General features: G+C 43.4%; 1 protein-coding gene across 1 annotated transcript in view; it reads right to left on the bottom strand.

Moving 5' to 3' along the window:
• Positions 1-17,433, bottom strand: part of LOC126214956 (C3 and PZP-like alpha-2-macroglobulin domain-containing protein 8) — an 877,403-nt gene extending 859,970 nt beyond the window's left edge. The window contains exon 1 of the mRNA XM_049941592.1: positions 17,277-17,433. The gene's annotated coding sequence lies outside the window, so the exon portion shown is untranslated. The remainder of the gene's footprint in view (positions 1-17,276) is intronic.
• Between the last annotated feature and the right edge of the window lie 3,511 nt (positions 17,434-20,944).

Raw genomic sequence — 20,944 nt, forward strand, 5'->3', positions numbered from 1 at the left:
TATACTTACACACAGTCAACAAAGAATTAGAAAACATTGTTCTTGTAAACCGCGTGTAGCTCTTTACTCACACAAAGTGCTGAGTGTTAGTGAAAAGGGATTTCAAATTGATTCCATATTCCTAGAATTCAAAAGGCTTTCGACACTGTACTACAGAAGCTGCTTGCAGTGAAAGTGCGTGCTTATGAGATATCGTCTCAGTTATGTGATTGGGTTCGTGATTTCCTGTCAGAGAGGTCACAGTTCGAGGTAACTGACAGAAAATCATCGAGTAAAACAGAAGTGATTTCTGGCGTTCCCCATGGCAGTGTTATAGGCCATCTGCTGTTCCTTATCTATACAAACGTTTTAGGAGACAATCTGAGCAACCGTCTTGGACTTTTTTTGCGAATGAGGATGTCGTTTATTGTCTAATAAACTCATAAGAAGGCCAAAACAATTAGCAAAAAGATTTAGAAAATATATCTGAATGATGCTTAAATTGGCAACTGACCCTAAATATTAAAAAGTGTCAGATCATCCACTTGAATGCTAAAAGGAATCTTTTAAAATTCGGTTACACGATAAATCAGTCAAATCTAAAGGCTGTAAATTCAACTAAATACCTAGGAGTCACAATTATGAAAAATTTAAATTGGAGAGGACACACAGAAATTTTTTTGCTGTCGGCAAACTAAAATCTGCGTTTTTTATTGGCAGGACACTTAGAAAATGTAACAGATCTGCTAAAGAGACCGTCTACACTACGCTTGTCCGTCCTCTTTTTAGAATACTGCTGCGCGGTCTGGGATCCTTACCAGATAGGACTGACGAAGTACATCGAAAAAGTTCAAAGAAGGGCAGCACGTTTTGTATTATCGCGAAATATGGGTGAGAGAGTCACAGAAATGATACAGGATTTGGGCTGGACACCATTAAAACAAAGGCGTTTTCACGAAATTTAAATCACAGCTTCCTCCTCTGATTGCGAAAATATTTTGTTGAGGCCGACTTACATAGGAGAAACGATCGCCATAATAAGTGGAATCAGAGCTCGCACGGGAAGATATAGGTGTTCGTTTTTCCAGGCGCTGTACAAGGTTGGAACGATAGAGAATTATTGTGAAGGTGTTTCGATGAACCCTCTGCCAAGCACTTAAGTGTGATTTACAGAGTATCGATGTAGATGTAGATGTAGATCTGAAAGCTTACATTAACGTTGCTTATTAACTATCTTAATATTAACCAACTAGCGCACTAGTTGGTTACATTAACTACTTCTCAGTTTGTCTTGAGCTAACGAAACCGTCGAACAAACGTTACACACTCGTTCTTGTTCACGATGTAATAACATTTTTGTGACTGCCCTGCACTTCCTGAGTACTCTTCCCAATAATATGCAGCTTTCTTTCTCTCCCCTGTCTTCTACGAATTTTCGGAATGCCAAAATTAACAACTTATAGATGGAACGCTGCACTACATGTTCGGCCTCCTCCCTGTCCGCTACTAGTGTGGCGTCACCCTGTTCCGCGCCTATAATAGCAAAATGCTCCTCGTAGTGTGCTGGAAGGAACCACACAGTACTGCTTTCATCTAGGAAAAACTGTAGCACCCACCGACTTCCGACAGACTGTAAAAATAAACTCAAACCTTTCCGTAACTTTTTCTCGCTTTCACCTCCACAAAAAATGTGAGGAGGAAAAAGTTTATCGCTTACTACATTTCACGGCATACGTCACATTCTAACATATTACTTCACTGTTACTGACTCTATTCGCCAGGAAGTTTGCAGGCGGTCTGACATACACTACTGCCCATTACCATTCCTACACCACGAACATGACGTGCTACAGACGCGAAATTTAACCGACAGGAAGAAGATGCTGTGATATGCAAATGATAAGCATTTCAGACCATTCGCACAAGGATGGTGCAGGTGGCGACACATACAACGTGCTGACATGAGGAAAGTTTCCATCCGATTTCTCACACACAAACAGCAGTTGACCGGCGTTGCCTGGTGAAACGTTGTTGTGATGACTCGTGTAAGAAGGAGAAATGCGTACCATCACGTTTCCGACTTTGATAAAGGTCGGATTGTAGCCTACCGCGAATGCGGTTTATCGCATCGTGACATTGCTGCTCGCGTTGGTCAAGATCCAATGACTGTTAGCAGAATATGGAATCGATGGGTTCAGGAGGGTAATATGGAACGCCGTGCGGGATCCCAACGGCCTCGTATCACTAGCAGTCGAGATCACAGGCATCTTATCCGTATGGCTGTAACGGATCGTGCAGCCACGTCTCGATCCCTGAGTCAACATATGGGGACGTTTGCAAGACAACAACCATCTACACGAACAGTTCGATGACGTTTGCAGGAGCGTAGAGTATCAGCTCGGAGACCGTGGCTGCGGTTACCCTTGACGCTGCATCACAGACAGGAGCGCCTGCGATGTTATACTCAACGACGAACCTGGGTGCACGAATGGCAAAACGTCATTTTTTTTAGGATGAATCCAGGTTCTGTTTACAGCACCATGATGGTCGCATCCGTGTTTAGCGACATCGCGGTGAACGCACATTGGAAGCGTGTATTCGTCATCGCCATACTGGCGTATCACCCGGCGTGATGGTATGGGGTGCCATTGGTTACACGTCTCGGTCACCTCTTGTTCGCACAGACGGCACTTTGAACAGAGGACGTTACATTTCAGATGTTTTACGACCCGTGGCTCTACCCTAAATTCGATCCCTGCGAAACCCTACATTTCAGCAGGATAATGCACGACCGCATGTTGCAGGTCCTGTTCGGGCCTTTCTGGATACTGAGAATGTTCCACTGCTGCCCTGGCGAGCACATTCTCCAGATCTCTCACCAATTGAAAACGTCTGGTCAATGGTGGCCGAGCAACTGGCTCGTCACAATACGCCAGTTACTACTCTTGATGAACTGTGGTGTCGTGCTGAAGCTGCATGGGTAACTGTACCTGTACACGCCATCCACGATCTGTTCGACTCAATGCCCAGGCGTATCAAGGCCGTTATAACGGCCAGAGGTGGTTGTTCTGGGTACTGATTTCTCAGGATGTATGCACCCAAATTGCGTGAAAATGTAATCACATGTCAGTTCTAGTATAGTATGTTTGTCCAATGAATACCCGTTTATGATCAGTATTTGTTCTTGGTGTAGCAATTTTAATGGCCAGTAGTGTATACTGCTAAAGCCAACTTTATAATTATTTTCCTGTACGACAGGTATGGCGTGATAATGTTGAGTAATGTGCAATATCCAAATTTCTTAAATTATCTCTCTATTTCAGAAGCACAAAATTTGCATTGAATTAAAATAAAGCTGTGAGAAGGTAGTTCTGGTGGAGTTGTCAAATTATATAAAAAGACACCACTTTCATTTTTTACAAAATTCACTGTAATATTACTATTTTTGGAGCTTTAATCACGTCCAGCCGCGCACATACGAAAACGGTTCAGGCAGCGTTCTGTGGCCTGCATCGGACAGCGGAAGACGCTGGAAAACATAGCTTTGAGAAACTCATTTCGCCCTGTGTACGTTCAAAAATGGTTCAAATGGCTCTGAGCACTATGGGACTTAACATCTCAGGGCATCAGTCCCCTAGAACTTAGAACTACTTAAACCTTACTAATCGAAGGACATCACACACATCCATGCCCGAGGCAGGATTTGAACCTGCGACCGTAGCAGTCGCACGGTTCCGGACTGCGCGCCCTGAACCGCGAGACCACCGCGGCCGGCGGATATAAGATGAACATCAACAAAAGCCAAACGAGGATAATGGAATGTAGTCGAATTAAGTTGGGTGATGCTGAGGGAATTAGATTAGGAAATGAGACACTTAAAGTAGTAAAGGAGTTTTGCTTTTGTGGAGCAAAATAAATGATGATGGTCGAAGTAGTGAGGATATAAAACGTAGACTGCCAATGGCAAGGAAAGCGTTTCTGAAAAAGAGAAATTTGTTAACGTCGAGTTCCAGACTGAAGCGCCTAGAACCGCTCGGCCACCAGCGGCCGGCCCTGTGTACGTCGGGGCGAACCAAATCATTTTGCACCCGGAGGCGAATGTTGGTGACTGGAATTTCATGAAAAGATCCTTCCGGAACGAAAAAAAAACATATTTATTTTAATGATTGCGACCCCAAATTGCTTACCATATCCGTTTTACTCCCTCCTGCATTTCACAAGAAAATATCTTCTTTTACGTACTCCGTCAATCCCATTTGTACGGATCCCATACACGCTCCTGTACTCCATAAGAGGATGAACAAGCGTGGGTAGTCGATTTGTTACGAGATCTAAGTTTTCTGACAAGAAACACGAAGTCTTCGCCTTCTCCACATCGTTTTCTGTGTGATCGTTCCAGTCTTGGTTCTTTGCAATTGTAATCTGTAGGTAATCAGTTGAAGCGACAACATTTAAATTTGTGTCATTCATCGTGTTACTGGAGTTTAATCCATTTCTTTTCCTCCTCCTATGGAGAACGGTGCACGTTTATTGTTAAGGGTCCATTGTAACCTTTCATAACATGCAGTACTTTATCCAGATTATTCTGTATTCCGTTGTGAGTTTCTGATGACTATAGTGGATGTTAAAGTACAGTGTCATCTTCAAACAAACAGTGCTGCTCAGATTTTCCCCTAAATTGTTTGCATAGATCAGGGCTGCTGATACTTTTTAAAAACATCGAGATTCCGATATGATGATGATGATGCTGATGATGATGATGTCCCATACTCCGTGACACAGCGTAGGGGAACGATGCGGGAGGCCCGCACCGCCGTACTAGGCAAGGTCGTAGTGGAGGTGGTTTGCCATTACCTACCTCCGACCGTAATGGGGATGAATGATGATGATGAAGTCGACACAACAACATCCACTCGCAGGTGAAACTCCCTGACCCCGCCGGGAACCGAACCCGGGACCCCGTGCTCGGGAAGCGAAAACGCTACCGCGAGACCACGAGCTGCGGACGATTCCGATATATCGATATCTAAAAACAATCATTATCGGCTCTCTATATGCTGAGAACGATTATCGGCATATCGCCGGCAAAATATCGAGGTACCGGCCAAAAAAACATCGCCTGCACATTGTAAATATACGGCCAGTTTTAGAGCCATATATTTAAGTATTCATTTATTATTAGATATTCTGCACATTAATAAGCTAGCAGTATGTTTATCTCTCTTACAGTAAGACCTGAAAGGAAAACGATGCACGTTCACGCTTGGCTATAACCACCTTGTGAACAGCGGTGACTGTAGGTAAGTGGCGCAATGAAAGGTGTCGAATGGGTCAACGTACGGCTTCGTCACATATCGGATTTGCCTGGAACACTTCATGTCGACTTCCCTGCTTTTCCATTTCTGCAAACGCCAGCGAACTAGCTGCCGCAGTGTCAAAATTGTGTGATGACGTTAAACGTTGCAGTATCTATTGGTAGCGCCGAGCGCTGATTACGGCAGCATTTCCCGTCATACGTCCATGGTCACCACAAACACCAATCTTTTCATTTAGATTTTTGTTCATCAGTTTCAGCAACTGTTTTTCAAGAATGGCGATGTGTAGAAACAGCACACTAGTTGCGTTAAAAATTGTTTTCTAACGCAACTGATGTGCTGTTTCTACACATCGGAGATCTTGTTATTCCAGTCACACCGCCTCCCCACAGTGCAGTTGGCCATCTCCTTTGTGCCGTCTATACTTAATACACACAAAGAAAAAGAGTGGACGTGATGAAAGTTAAAAAAGTACTAAGACTTCGGGCGGTTCAGAAAGTAACCTCCGATTGGTCACAGTGCGGGTTGTGGGGGGAGTAGCGACGCCATCTGTGCGATCACGCACTCAACAGGTCAGTCGGCATCAAGCCGTGGTCGAGTGAACGTCGTACCTGCGCTAGTTTAGTTTTTGTGGCAGTTTGAAATGTGTGCTGCAATAGAAAACCCCGCCAAATGTGAAGTGCATGCTGTTATAAGGTTTTTTACAGCCAAAGGATATTCTGCAGCAGCTATTCATCGTGAGCTTTGTGCCGTGTACGGACCAAGAGTTATGAGTGAAGGAGTTGTCCGTGAATGGGTACATTTATTTAAAAGTGGACGAGAAAACGTTCATGATAAAGAGAGGAGTGGTAGACCATCATTGGTGACTGACGAACTCGTTCAGAGAGTTGATGCAAAAGTTCGTGAAAATCGACGTTTCTCAATGTCGGAGTTGTCTACTGGTTTTCCACAGATTTCTAAGACTCTCTTGTACGAGAGCTCAAAGATGCGGTCACAGGCTGGCTCCAGGCACAAGCGGGTGATTTTTATGCAGAAGGAATTTCAAAGCTTGTGAAGAGATACGATAAGTGCCTCAATCGCTATGGAGACTATGTAGAAAAATAGTGCAAAGATGTAGTTGTAAGATGTATATATTAAAATATTTTTATTTAACTTGGTGTATTTTTTTAAATCAACCGGAGGTTACTTTCTGAACAGCCCTCGTATATATACCGGGTGATCAAAAAGTCAGTATAAATTTGAAAACTGAATAAATAACCGAATAATGTAGATAGAGAGGTACAAATTGACACACATGCTTGGGATGACATGGGGCTTTATTAGAACCAAAAAAATACAGAACTTCACGCAATGTCCTACAGATGGCGCTTCATCTGATTAGAATAGCAATAATTAGCGTCACAAAGTAAGACAAACCAAAGATGAGGTTCTTTACAGGAAATGATCAATATGTCCACCATCATTCCTCAACAACAGCGGTAGTCGAGGAATAATGTTGTGAACAGCACTGTAAAGCAAGTCCGGAGTTATGGTAAGGCATTGGCGTCGTATGTTGTCTTTCAGCATCCCTAGAGATGTCAGTCGATCACGATACACTTGCGACTTCAGGTAACCCCAAAGCCAATAATCGCATGGACTGAGGTCTCGGGACCTCGGAGGCCAAGCATGACGAAAGTGGCGGCTGAGCACACGATCATCACCAAAAGACGTGCGCAAGAGGTCTTTCACGCGTCTAGCAATTTTTTTTTTTTTGCTTCTAATGAAACCCCATATCATTCCAAGCATGTGTATCAATTTTTACCTCTCTATCTACATTATTCCGTGCTTTATTAAGTTTTCAAATTTATACTGACTTTTTGAACCCCTCTGTATACAGGGGGAGTCACCTAACGTTACCGCTGGATATATTTCGTAAACCACATCAAATACTGACGAACCGATTCCACAGACCGAACGTGAGGAAAGGGGCTAGTGTAATTGGTTAACACAAACCATACAAAAATGCACGGAAGTATGTTTTTAACACAAACCTACGTTTTTTTAAATGGAACCACGTTAGTTTTGTTAGCACATCTGAACATATAAACAAATACGTAATCAGTGCCGTTTGTTGCATTGTAAAATGTTAATTACATCCGGAGATATTGTAACCTAAAGTTGACGCTTGACGTTCAGTTGCGTGTTGTAACAAACAGCTGCAACATACATCGCGTTTCTACAGAATGATCTGCCAACGTTGCTCGGAAATGTCCCACTGGAAACGCGTCGACGTATGTGGTATCAGCATGATGGTGCACCTGCACATTCCGCAATTAACACTAGGCTGACCCTTGACAGGATGTTCGACGGGTGTTTCATAGGACGTGGAGGACGCATAAATTGGCCAGCCCGTTCTCCTGATCTTACACCTCTGGACTTCTTTCTGTGGGGTACGTTGAAGGAGAATGTGTACCGTGATGTGCCTACAACCCCAGAGGATATGAAACAACGTATTGTGGCAGCCTGCGGCGGCATTACACCAGATGTACTGCGGCGTGTACGACATTCATTACGCCAGATATTGCAATTTTGTGCAGCAAATGATGGCCACCACATTGAACATCTATTGGCCTGACATGTCGGGACACACTCTATTCCACTCCGTAATTGAAACCGGAAACCACGTGTGTACGTGTACCTCACCCCTCATGGTAATGTACATGTGCGTCAGTGAAAAAGATCAATAAAAAGGTGTTAGCATGTGGACGTAATGTGCTGTTCCAGTCTCTTCTGTACCTAAGGTCCATCACCGTTCCCTTTGGACCCCTATGTAATTCGGTGCTCTCCGATAGCCACGATCGAACAGCGGAGGAGTGGTACTCAAGCGTCAACTTTAGGTTACAATATCTCCGGATGTAATTAACATTTTACAATGCAACAAACGGCAGTGATTACGTATTTGTTTATATGTTCAGATGTGGTAACAAAACTAATGGGGTTCCATTTAAAAAACGTTGGTATGTGTTAAAAAACACTTCTGTGCATTTTTTTATGGTTTGTATTAACCAATTACACTAGCCCCTCTCCTCACGTTCGGTCTGTGGAATCGATTCGTCAGTATTTGATGTGGTTTACGAACTATATCCAGCGGTAACGTTAGGTGACTCCCCCTGTATACAGAGGGGTCCAAAAAAAATGTATCCGCTGTTAAAAGTCCATAACTGGCAAACAAACTGACAGAGTTGTCTCATCTTTGGTATTGTAATAGTTTGTAGTTCCGGCAATCGCCACATAAGCGTTGTATTGCTTTGTTTTGTTTCGTGAGATGACAGTCGCCAGATAGTCAGTGTTTTGTTCTTAGTTGCACCTAGTTACTCGAGTAAACATGGCGCAAGGCGTACATTCGATGAAAGGAAGTCAGTTCTGAAGTGGTATTTTAAGTACGAAAACATTAATGAGGTTCAGCGGCAATTGCGAAATGAGTATCAAACAGAGCCACCGACACGTTTAACGATTCGTCGCATTCGAGACAAATTGAAGCCGAAGGCTGTGTTAAAGATGTACACAAACAACGATCTGGACGACCTGTAACAGTAACAAGTCCATCTAACTCCCGTCGTGTGTTATAACAATTCACTTCAACACAGAAGTCAGTGAGACAGTGTGCCTGGGAAACTGGAGTGAGTCGCTCAAGTGTTCGGTTAATTTTGAAGACGGCAAAGTGGAATGCTACATCCCACGATTGCTACACGCAACGAACGAGGACGACCCAGATCGTAGAATGGAGTACTGCGAGTGGTTTACTAACATGGTGCGCAACGATGAAGAGTTTTCAGAGATGATTGTGTGGTCTGATGAGGCACAGTTCAAACTCAGTGGTACAGTAAATCGCCACAATTGCAACTACTGGGCCGCAAAAAATCCGAACGTCCATGTAGAAAAAGTCGTGAATTTGCCAGGAGTAAATGTGTGGCGTGGGTTGTCTTACCGGGGCTTGATTGGGCCATTCTTCTTTGACGGCACAGTTACCGGTGAGGTGTACCTTCAAAAGCTTCAGACATCCATTTTACCTGCCATCCGAGACGTGCATGGAGACGGAAGAGTTTACTTTCAACAAGATGGTTCCCCAGCCCAAAGTCGTGTTGGGGCGTATCTCGACGAAAATCTACCAGGAAGATGGATAGGCCGTAGAGGTGCTGTGGAGTATCCACCACGTTCCCCAGACTTAACTCCTCTGGAATTTTATCTGTGCGGAACAATAAAGGACGTCGTTTATCGACAAAAGCCACGCACATTGGATGAACTTCGAGAATCCATCGTACATTCATGTGGAAATATCCAATTGAACACGTTCCAGTCAGTAGTTCGTGGTGCAGTTCGGCGACATCGTTTGTGTGTGGATGTTAATGGTAACCATTTCAAACACCTACAGTGATATCTTTAAGTTGGACTTTAAGCTACACTTTCACCAAAAATGAAACAACTCTGTCACATAGTTTGCAAGTTATGTACTTTTAAACAGTGGGTATATTTATTTGGACCCCCCCCTCTCTCTCTCTCTTTCTCTCTCTCTCTCTCTCTCTCTCTCTCTCTCTCTCTCTATATATATATATATATATATATATATATATATATATATATATATATATATATATATATGATATCGGCGCACGATATTGTCTTTTTGATATCAATATATCGGGGAAGTGTTTCGTTGTTAAAAAAATGGCTTTGAGCACTATGGGACTCAACTGCTGTCATTAGTCCCCTAGAACTTAGAACTAGTTAAACCTAACTAACCTAAGGACATCACAAACATCCATGCCCGAGGCAGGATTCGAACCTGCGACCGTAGCGGTCTTGCGGTTCCAGACTGCAGCGCCTTTAACCGCACGGCCACTTCGGCCGGCTGTTTCGTTGTTGTATATCGATAATTTCTAAGGGCACATCAATATATGTCAACGTACTTGATATAGATTAGTAAAGTAAAAAGGTCCTTGCGGAAAAGCAGATATAATTTCTGTTTTACTAGATGACTTGCCTGCATCTACTACCATCTGTGACCTTCTGCAACAGGATACAACGAATCCAGTTGCGCAGGAACACAATCCGGTAGGAACACAATCCGGTTACAAGCCGCCGATGAAGGACGGTGGCAGAAGGAATTTACGAACAGCATTTACCAGCAATGTTTCACAATCGGCTTCAAGGCTGAAATATACCTGGAGCGAAGTTTAGAAAATGGAAAAATGCCGCCCAGTTTCCAGTGATTGGCACCGTGTACATTACGATGTAAACAAAGGCTACCACAATAGTGCCGGCCAGTGTGGCCGAGCGGTTCTAGGCGCTTCAGTCCGGAACCGTGCGACTGCTACGGTCACAGGTTCGAATCCTGCCTCGGGCATGGCTGCGTGTGACGTGCTTAGGTTAATTAGGTTTAAGTAGTTCTCAGTTTTAGAGGACTGATGACCTCAGATGTTAAGTCCCATAGTGCTCAGAGCCATTTTTAACAATAGAGTAATCCAATTAGATCGAATTAGACGAACGACTAAAAACACTTTCACATCGTTGGACGTACACACGAACGGTATGATGTATTTCTAACAGAACAAGAATGCCAGCCGGAACCATGCCTAGGATTATCATAAAAGGTAGAGTCGTATAGGGTTTCAAGCAAAATTTCTGACTGTATTGAGGATTTCTTCTTAAGGAGGATGCAGTAAGTTATCTCGCAGTAATGGCCTTTGAAACAAGTAGAATTAATTCCATGGAAGTGTGCTGGGATCCTTGCTGTTCATGTTGTACAGTAATGGACATTTTCTGACAATATAAACAGCAAACTGAAACGTTTCGCAGATATGTTATGAAGTGTTGACTGAGAAAATCTGCACTAATACACCAGTGGTCATTAAAATGAAGATGATAAACGGGTATTCATTGGACAAATATATTATACTAGAACTGACATGTGATTACACTTCACGTAATCCACGTGCATAGATCCTGAGAAATTAGTACCCGGAACAACCACCTCTGGCCGTAATAACGGCCTCGATACGTCTGGGCATTCACTCAAACAGAGCTTGGATGGCGTGTACAGGTACAGCTACCCATGCAGCTTCAACACGATACCACAGTTCATAAACAGTAGTGACTGGCGTATTGTGACGAGCCAGTTGCTCGGCCACCATTGACCAGATGTTTTCAATTGGTGGGAGATCTGGAGAATGTGCTGGCCAGGGCAACAGTCAAATATTTTCTGTATCCAGAAAGGCCCGTACAGGGCCTGCAACTTGCGGTCGTGCATTATCCTGCTGAAATGTAGGGTTTCGTAGGGATCGAATAAAGGGTAGAGCCACGGGTCGTAACACATCTGAAATGTAACGTCCACTGCTCAAAGTGCCGTCAATGCGAACAAGAGGTGACCGAGACGTGTAACCATTGGCACCCCATACCATCACGCCGGGTGATACGCCAGTATGGCGATGACGAATACACGCTTCCAATGTGCGTTCACCGCGATGTCGCCAAACACGGATGCGACCATCATGATGCTGTAAACAGAACATGGATTCATCCGAAAAAATGATTTTTTGCCATTCGTGTACCCAGGTTCATCGTTGAGTACACCATCGCAGGCGCTCCTGTCTGTGATGCAGCGTCAAGGGCAACCGCAGCCGTGGTCTCCGAGCTGATAGTCCATGGTGCTCCAAACGTCATCGAACTGTTCGTGCAGATGGTTGTTGTCTTGCAAACGTCCCAATCTGTTGACTCAGGGATCGGTATGTGGCTGCATTATCCGTAACAGCGATGCGGATAAGATGCCTGTGATCTCGACTGCTAGTGATACGAGGCCGTTGGGATCCAGCACGGCGTTCCGTATTACCCTTCTGAACCCGCCGATGCCATATTCTGCTAACAGTCATTGGATCTCGACCAACGCGAACAGCAATGTCGCGATACGGTAAACCGCAATCGCGATAGGCTACAATCCGACCTTTACCAAAGTCGGAAACGTGATGGTACGCATTTCTCCTCCTTATAAGAGGCATCACAACAACGTTTCACCACGCAACGCCGGTCAACTGCTGTTTGTGCATGAGAAATCGGTTGGAAACTTTCCTCATGTGAGCACGTTGTAGGTGTGAATGCTCTGAAAAGCTAATCGTTTGCATATCACAGCATCTTCTTCCTGTCGGTTACATTTCGCGTCTTTAGCACGTCATCTTCGAGGTTTAGCAATTTTAATGGCCAGTAGTGTACAAGGAGACCCGGCTACGGCACAAATTTTAATACATTTCGTAACAGATCACTAAATTGTCTAAAACACTGATTTCAATACGTTAACTATTTTTTTAAGTTTCTGTACATTAATCGGTAAAAACGGAACCCTTGAGAAATTGGATTGTTGTCCGTATGTATGTATGTATGTATGTATGTTTGTCTGTCGTCAGATTCGAAAACTCACTCATCGAAACATACTGGTTTCCACCCACTAACCTAGAATCATGAAATTGGGAAGGAAGCAAAACTTCGCAGTACAAGTAAGGAAAAAATAAATTCATAAGTTGTTAAATTGTAATTATATCACTTAAAAATGTCTTTTGCCATTAGAACTTCCACTGCATTCGTCATCAGTAGAAAAACAGAAAAATATTTCTGTACACAAACGTAAAATGTAAGCTGAAGTCATGTTTTAGTAAGTAAATAAAAATACTTTATTAAGTCTCTCTCTTATATAAACTCCTTTTTATATGTCTGGGCTAGTATCAGGATCGGGTATGAAGATACTGGTGTTGTCTTTGAATTCGTGGGAGAGACATCTCACCAGCATCGACATCGATAACAGACAAAACTCGTCTACATTTTCGATTCCCGGAACGGATGAACTGTCTGTGTGCATAATTAATTTTGTACGGATCCTCGGTATGCGAGTCCTTCTCGCACGTTTCCAATTTATGCATTTCAAATACAATTTTTTTTTCGCTGTCAATTTGAAATTTGCCTCCCTTCGTTATTATAAAGCAAAAAGCCACAGAAAAAATGTTATAAGCTAACATTAAAATATTCTGTGCCTGCTGGTGTGGTGAGCTGACCATCAATTTGGATACATTTTTTCGTTCAAGGTATAAACTGTAGCATTTGTGAACGTACGGCGTTATGCCATTCCACGGGAATACAGGCGAACAGTGAACATTGATGTACAGGGCGACTGAGCTAAACTGTTTACCTCAAAAATTTCCGGAACAGTTACAGTTCTCTTCATTCTGTCATCACTCAGATGATTTATGAAAAACTTCTCACTAAATAGCTTATAGTTTCTTTTTATACCTATATTAATTACAAACATATCAGTATCAACATTGATTTTTCTGTTGGAATTCTAGTAGCTTTCACTGCTTCTAAACGAGTTTCACTGTTAAAAAATCAGATTAATAGTTACGGAGTAATTGTAGTATTTAGACTGATGTATTTTGAACATAAACCCGATTGCTGTCTTATGTGGGAATTCCTGATTTCATACCCAAATATGGACATATGTCACAGTGGATAAAGAAGAAATATCGATATCAAAGGGATACTGAAGAACTGTAGCTTTCTGTCTGTCTTTCTGCTTCTGTCTGTCGAGCGTTGGTTAGCTTAAGAAAATTAGGTGTCTTTCTCCGAAACTTCTAACTAGAATTTGAAGAGTGAAACTCCTTTTTATTTGTCTGGAGCAGTTCTACGACTTGCTGCTGTCGTTGCTATAGTTGTACTTCAAAAAGCTAATTTGTTAGAGATATCTCTGCAGCCACAAAAACAGACTACGTGCCATTTGGCGAGAACCACACTACAGTTCATTTAGTCTAATATAGAATTAAGGTATCTTAAACGGTATAGGAAATATCAGAGGATAGTAACCAAGCTGGATCACCCTGTGTGAATGGCGAGGTGCTGTAGGCTTTCATTTGTCTGGATATGTTTTCTGTGTTTTTGTTTCATAATGCCCAACTGACTGAAATCACAATGTGATTTTTTCGCATGAACTGCAACCTGATAAAACAGAACGTCTTGAAAGGAACGTTAATGAAGCCCAAATCACCACTCTCTGTTATACACATGACACTTCACGGCGCAAAAAGCGATGTAGTCACCTGTAAAAAATGTTGTTTTAACCTTAAGAGTTTAGAATAAATGATAATTAACTGAAACCCTCAGCTGCCGACAGGTGTTGTTGATATACCCCGATGGGGACAGCTGAAAATTAGGAGTTTAACCAGATGACAATCTTTTCCAATATAGGTGGTCTGATTGATGAACAGATTTCATGTTGTCTTCTGGGTCGACATGTCCCAGCATCATGAAAATTCAGTGTCAGAAGGCGCATGAGTCAGGTGAATTGTCGTGTGTATTGCTTGAAGTTTAATTTGCCTCCTAAATGTGTTAGTTTATTCAGATAAATGCATCTACAAAATCTATACTGAAGAATCTCACAAATCTATGTCGCTCCTTCCTCTCCTCTTTGTTGTTTCTTGATGACAACAGACGATGTGCTACAGAATGAGAAGAAAATTCACATCAGTACCATTCGTTGCAATGTAAAGTGAACTATAATGTTACCTATTTTCTGATTAAACTGGAAATAGTTATTGTTTCCTTCGGAGCTTCTGAAATGGTTTCTTGGATCTATGAGTCTGGATACATAGTGACAAACTTTCGGAGAAATGTAATACGCGCAATTCCGGAGAGTGCTGGAACTATCGCTGACTCAGTTTAACAGCCCAGAATTCCAATTTCCTGACATGAATAATACACAGTAGAATGGAAATGAAAAGAGGCCGATCTTTTTGGATTTAGGAAAAGTGAAAGCACAAGAGAGGCAATTCTGACTTTCGATTAGTAATGGGAAGAAAACTTAAGAAAAATCAAGACATGATGGTGGTTCTCGACCTAGAAAAGCGTTCGTCAATGTACGATAGCCCAACATTCTTCGAAATTACCAGGTAAATGGTGAGCTATAGGAATAGTCGGATAATACGAAATATGTATCAGAACCAAGAGTTAAAGGAAGGATGGAAGACCTAGAACGAAGTGCTCGCATTAAAAAGAGCGTTAAACAGCTATGTATTCCGCCTCCATTGTTATATTTCTATGTGGAAGAAACCATGACGGAAAAAAGAAACGTTCAGACATGGGATTAATGTTCACAGTGACAGATTATCAACGATAAGATTCACTGATGAAAATTCTACCCTAAAAAATGATGAAGAATTGCATGTCCTGTTGTACTAAATAAATTGTCCAATAAGCACACACTACGGATTAAGAGTAAACTGAAGAAAGACAAAGTTATGAGGAGTAGAACAAATGAGAATAGCGATAAATTTATTAACATGTACGTCGGAGACTAAAAAGATCAGATGAGGGAAGTTGCTATCTTTGAGGCAAAATAACATGAAGAAGGAAGCTGGTAAAGAGGACATTCCTGCTCGAAACAAGATAATAGTATTAAAGATGGGCCTTAAGTTGAAGAAATTTCTAAGAACGTACTTTTGACTGATGAAAGAAATGGACGCTATGACAGAACATGTGTTGGGACATCAGGAAATAACTTCAGTTGTACTGGAGGGAACTGTAGAAGATAATAACCGTAGAAAAAGACAGAGATTAGAATACAGCCAAGAAAAATTTGTGAATGTAGGCTGTGAAGTGCTACTCTGAGATGAAGAATTTGGTGTGCCACATTTAACCAGATGAGATGAGATGAGGGAAGTTGCTATCTGTAAGGCAAAATAACATGACGAGGGAAGCTGGTAATGAGGGCATTCTTGCTCGAAACAAGTCTAATAATATCAAAGATGGGCCTTAAGTTGAAGAAATTTCTGAGAACGTACTTTTGACATGTAAGAAATGGACACTATGACAGTACATGTGTTGAGACATCATGGAATAACTTCAGTTGTACTGGAGGGAACTGTAGAGGGTAATAACTGAAGAAAAAGACACTGGAATATAGCCAACAAAAATTTGAGGATGTGGGCTGTGAAGTGCTACGCTGAAATGAAGAATTCTGCACGGCTGATCCCGGCGGAGGTTCGAGTCCTCCCTTGGGCATGGGTGTGTGTGTGTTTGTCCTTAGGATAATTTAGGTTAAGTAGTGTGTAAACTTAGGGACTGATGACATTAGCAGTTAAGTCCCATAAGATTTCACATACATTTGAACACTTGAAGACTTTGGATGCATGCAATATCAGGCTCACTGTTCTATGTTCCTCACACTTTCTGCTGTTCTTTTTCTTTCCTATAGGTATTAAGAGACTTTCTGTAAAGTCCTTTGGCCATTTTCCTGTCTTGTATATTTGATTACACAATACAGTTAACTCCCTTTTCCCTTCTATTCACACACATTTGAACATTTTTTGAAATGAGGTTGGTGTGCCACATTTAACCAGTCAGAAGACTGAAGTCACAAATAAGTTGTAAATATATTGATTATGGGGCAAGAACATTTGCCAAACAAGCAGTTTCAGTGGTCTCATGTTATCGCTACAGCAGTGTATCCTCAGACTGACATGTGGGCAACACCTGGAGAACGCGTAAGTATTTGTTACATTGGCTGATCTCTCACCGGGAGTGTCCCATGAACGTTACATTAAGGCACTGACTATTTCGTAAACAATGCAGTGATATCACGTCACGTCAAAGAAGAAAATGAAGATGTTACGTGGAATATGAATGTCTAGGAACTTGGTAAGATGTGGAATTGATAATACAGGGAAAAGAGATGTCAGGGTACTGACTATTTCGTAAACAGTGCAGTTATATCGCGTCACGTCAAAGGAGAAAATGAAGCTAATTGATGTTATGTGGAATATGAATGCCTAGGAACTTGGTAAGATGTAGAGAAAAAGAGATGTCAACGAGGTATTACTCGTGTCTTGCTGCCGCCACATGGCTGTCTCCGTGACCTGACAATAAGAAAGACTAAACACATGGTGTTGGATAAGTAGGCTGACGACTTACCAAGAAAGTCCCTCGGAACAGCGCGATGTCTTAGAGCGGCGCCTACGGCGTAGACAACCCGGCGCTCGCTGCGCCTAGCTGGGGCGCTGACCCGCGACACAGCACTGCGATGCGACACTGTGTGACGTCACGCGGCACCGCCACTGTGCGACCGTGGAGCGCGGGGTCCGAGCGGCGACTGGCCGGTTGGTCCAGGCGTCGCGGCGGCGCCTGCCGCGTCCACCCCCTCCCCCGGCCGGCGCTGCAGCTGTGCGCATGCGCGGAGGCGCCGCCAAGGCCGGCGACAGATGAGGCCGGCGCCGCCCTGGAGTGGAGTGGCTGCAAGGACGCCGGCGTCGCCTGCGAGGGGCTGTTTAGCGTCACGGCGCTGTTTGTGTGGGCAGGGAGCGCGCAGGGGCGCACGCTTTCAGCTGCGCGACTCCGCGAAAGGACGCAGATAAGGCCGTGAAAGGCGGCACCTCCCGCGAAGGCGCGACGCCTCCGCTTACATGCATGCGGAGGGACGGAAATAGAGCAACGAAGGACCCACTGAGGCTCTTTCTTGTCTCTCCTCGATTACATGTCTTAACTAAAGGGACAGAAGAATCGTACATTTCCACCACACCACATGATCATTCTCTCTCACATACACTATGTGAACAAAAGTATCCGGACACCTTCAAAAACATATGTTTTTCATATTAGGTTCGTTAACCAGTTGAACGCCCCACAAAACAAACATCATCAACATAATCGTACGACATAAGCGAATGAAAATAAGGAGACTAATTTTCATGTCGAACGACCACCTACTTCTAATAACGTTCGAATAGGAAAAATGGCAGACTTAAGTCTCTGAACAAGATCCTGAACGTGGGCTTTCCTTACTATCTATCTGAACTCCAGAAATTTTCAGTTTCACTAATTATGTGCCCATTCTGTGAAATTAAAACGCCGGGTTTTGTTGAATTGTGTGTTCTAAACTGTAAAAACTGAGTCTTACTGCGATTTAGCATTAGTTTATTTTCTACAAGCCATGAACTTATGAACTGCACTGTTTGAGACGGGGCCAATGTTGCACGCTACATCCTTTACTACCAGGCTACATTGCGCAATTAGTAATATGAATTGTAACTACCCCAGAATTTTTGAAATTTCAGTTATTGTTAAAATAAAAGAAATTTAAACTGTTAGTACATATCGATTGTAAAACATTAATTTCATTTTTATAGATTTTAGCCTGAAATATAATACATTGTATACAAAATCATACGAATTCTTTTAACGAAACTGCTGAGATAATTTTAACCTATGCAAGAATCGACAGTATACACTGTATCGGTTATCTCTATAAAAAAAGGTAAAATACAGACCATTAAAATTGCTAAAAATGGTTAGCTTTTCAGAGTATTCACACAAGGTCGTCGCCGGTGGCGACACCTACAACGTGCTGACAACAGGAAAGTTTCCAACCGATTTCTCATACACAAACAGCAGTTGACCCGCGTTGCCTGGTGAAACGTTGATGTGATGCCTCGTCTAAGGAGGAGAAATGCGCGACATCATGTTTCCGACTTTGATAAAGGTCGGATTGTAGCCTATCGCGATTGCGGTTACTCGTATCGCGACATTGCTGCTCGCGTTGGTCGAGATCCAATGACTGTTAGCAGAATATGGAATCGGTGGGTTCAGGAGGGTAATACGGAACGCTGTGCTGGATCCCAACGGCCTCGTATCACTAGACGTCGAGATGACAAGCATCTTAGCCGCATGGCTGTCACGGATCGTGCAGCCACGTCTAGATCCCTGAGTCATTTTGCGAGACAACAACCATCTGCACGAACAGTTCGACGACGTTTGCAGCAGCATGGACTATCAGCTCGGAGACCATGGCTGCGGTTACCCTTGACGCTGCATCTCATTCAGGAGCGCCTGCGATGGTGTACTCGACGACGAACCTGAGAGCACGCATGGCCAAACATCATTTTTTCGGATGAATCCAGGTTCTGTTTACAGCATCATGATGGTCGCATCCGTGTTTGGCGACATCGTGGTGAACGTACATTGGAGGCGTGATGGTATGGGGTGCCATTGGTTACACGTCTCGATCACCTCTTGTTCGCATTGACGGCACTTTGAATAGTGGACGTTGCATTTGAGATGTGTTACGACGCGTGGCTCTATCCTTCATTCGATCCCTGCGAAACCCTACATTTCAGCACGATAAGGCACGACCGCATGTTGTCGGTCGTCTACGGGCCTTTCTGGATACAGGAAATGCTCGACTGCTGCCCTGGCCAGTACATGCTCCAGATCTCTCGCCAATTGAAAACGTCTGGTCAATGGTGGCCGAGCAACTGGCTCGTCGGAATACGCCAGTCACTACAATTGATGAACTGTGGTATCGTGTTGAAGCTGCATGGGCAGCTGTACCTGTACACGTGATCCAAGCTCTGTTTGTCTCAATACCCAGGCGTATGAAGGCCGTTATTGTTCGGGTACTGATTTCTGAGGATCTATGCACCCAAATTGCGTGAAAATGTAATCACATGTCAGATCTAGTATAATATATTCGTCCAATGAATACCTGATTATCATCAGCATTTCTTCTTGGTGTAGCAATTTTAATGGCCAGTAGTGTAATTTTAGAGGAGGATGACTCATAATAGGCGATAAAAATGGAAGCTCAAAAATGGTACAATTTGGGCACCTGTCTCCTACAAGATGCAGTTCTTACTGTCCTGGGTTCTGTACCCCATGAGATGCCTGCTGGTTGGCGCTTGATGTCGTTCCTTGCAGCTGCTGTATCCTTCCTCTTTGTGCGATGTTATCTGCAAATGAGAGCCCTTTCTAATGTGACACCCAGGCATTTTGGCATAGCACGAAGCTCTAGCAGTATGCCCCCTCATACTACTTGGAGAGTCTTCAAAAAATGGTTCTAAGCACTATGGAATTAACATCTGACATCATCAGTCCCCTAGAACTTAGAACTACTTAAACCTAACTAACCTAAGGACATCACACACATCCATGCCCGAGGAAGGATTCGAACATGTGACCGTAGCAGCAGCTCGGTTCCGGACTCAAGCGCCTAGAACCGCTCGTCCACAACAGCCGGCCTGTTATTCCTCAGGTGAAAAGCACAGATCTGGTCCTTTTAGGAGTTAGATATGGTTTGGTTTTGAAACTCTCCCTTTGTAAACTCACCGTTAATGGCTTGTGGATTACAGCCTGTTGTTGTGGTCTTCAGTCCTGAGACTGGTTTGATGCAGCTCTCCATGCTACTCTATCCTGTGCAAGCTTCTTCATCTCCCAGTATCTGCTGCAACCTACATCCCTCTGAATCTGCTTAGTGTATTCATCTCTTGGTCTCCGATTTTTACCCTCCACGCTGCCCTCCAATATTAAATTGGTGATCCTTTGATGCTCAGAGTATGTCCTACCAACCGATCCCTTCTTCTAGTCACGTTGTGCCTCAAACTCCTCTTCTCCCCAATTCTATTCAGTACCTCCTCGCCCGCATCTCGTGGTCATGCGGTAGCGTTCTCGCTTCCCACGCCCGGGTTCCCGGGTTCGATTCCCGGCGGGGTCAGGGATTTTCTCTGCCTCGTGATGGCTGGGTGTTGTGTGTTGTGTGCTGTCCTTAGGTTAGTTAGGTTTAAGTAGTTCTAAGTTCTAGGGGACTGATG

Source organism: Schistocerca nitens, chromosome 12 (assembly GCF_023898315.1).
Source record: "Schistocerca nitens isolate TAMUIC-IGC-003100 chromosome 12, iqSchNite1.1, whole genome shotgun sequence".
Lineage (NCBI taxonomy): Eukaryota > Metazoa > Arthropoda > Insecta > Orthoptera > Acrididae > Schistocerca > Schistocerca nitens.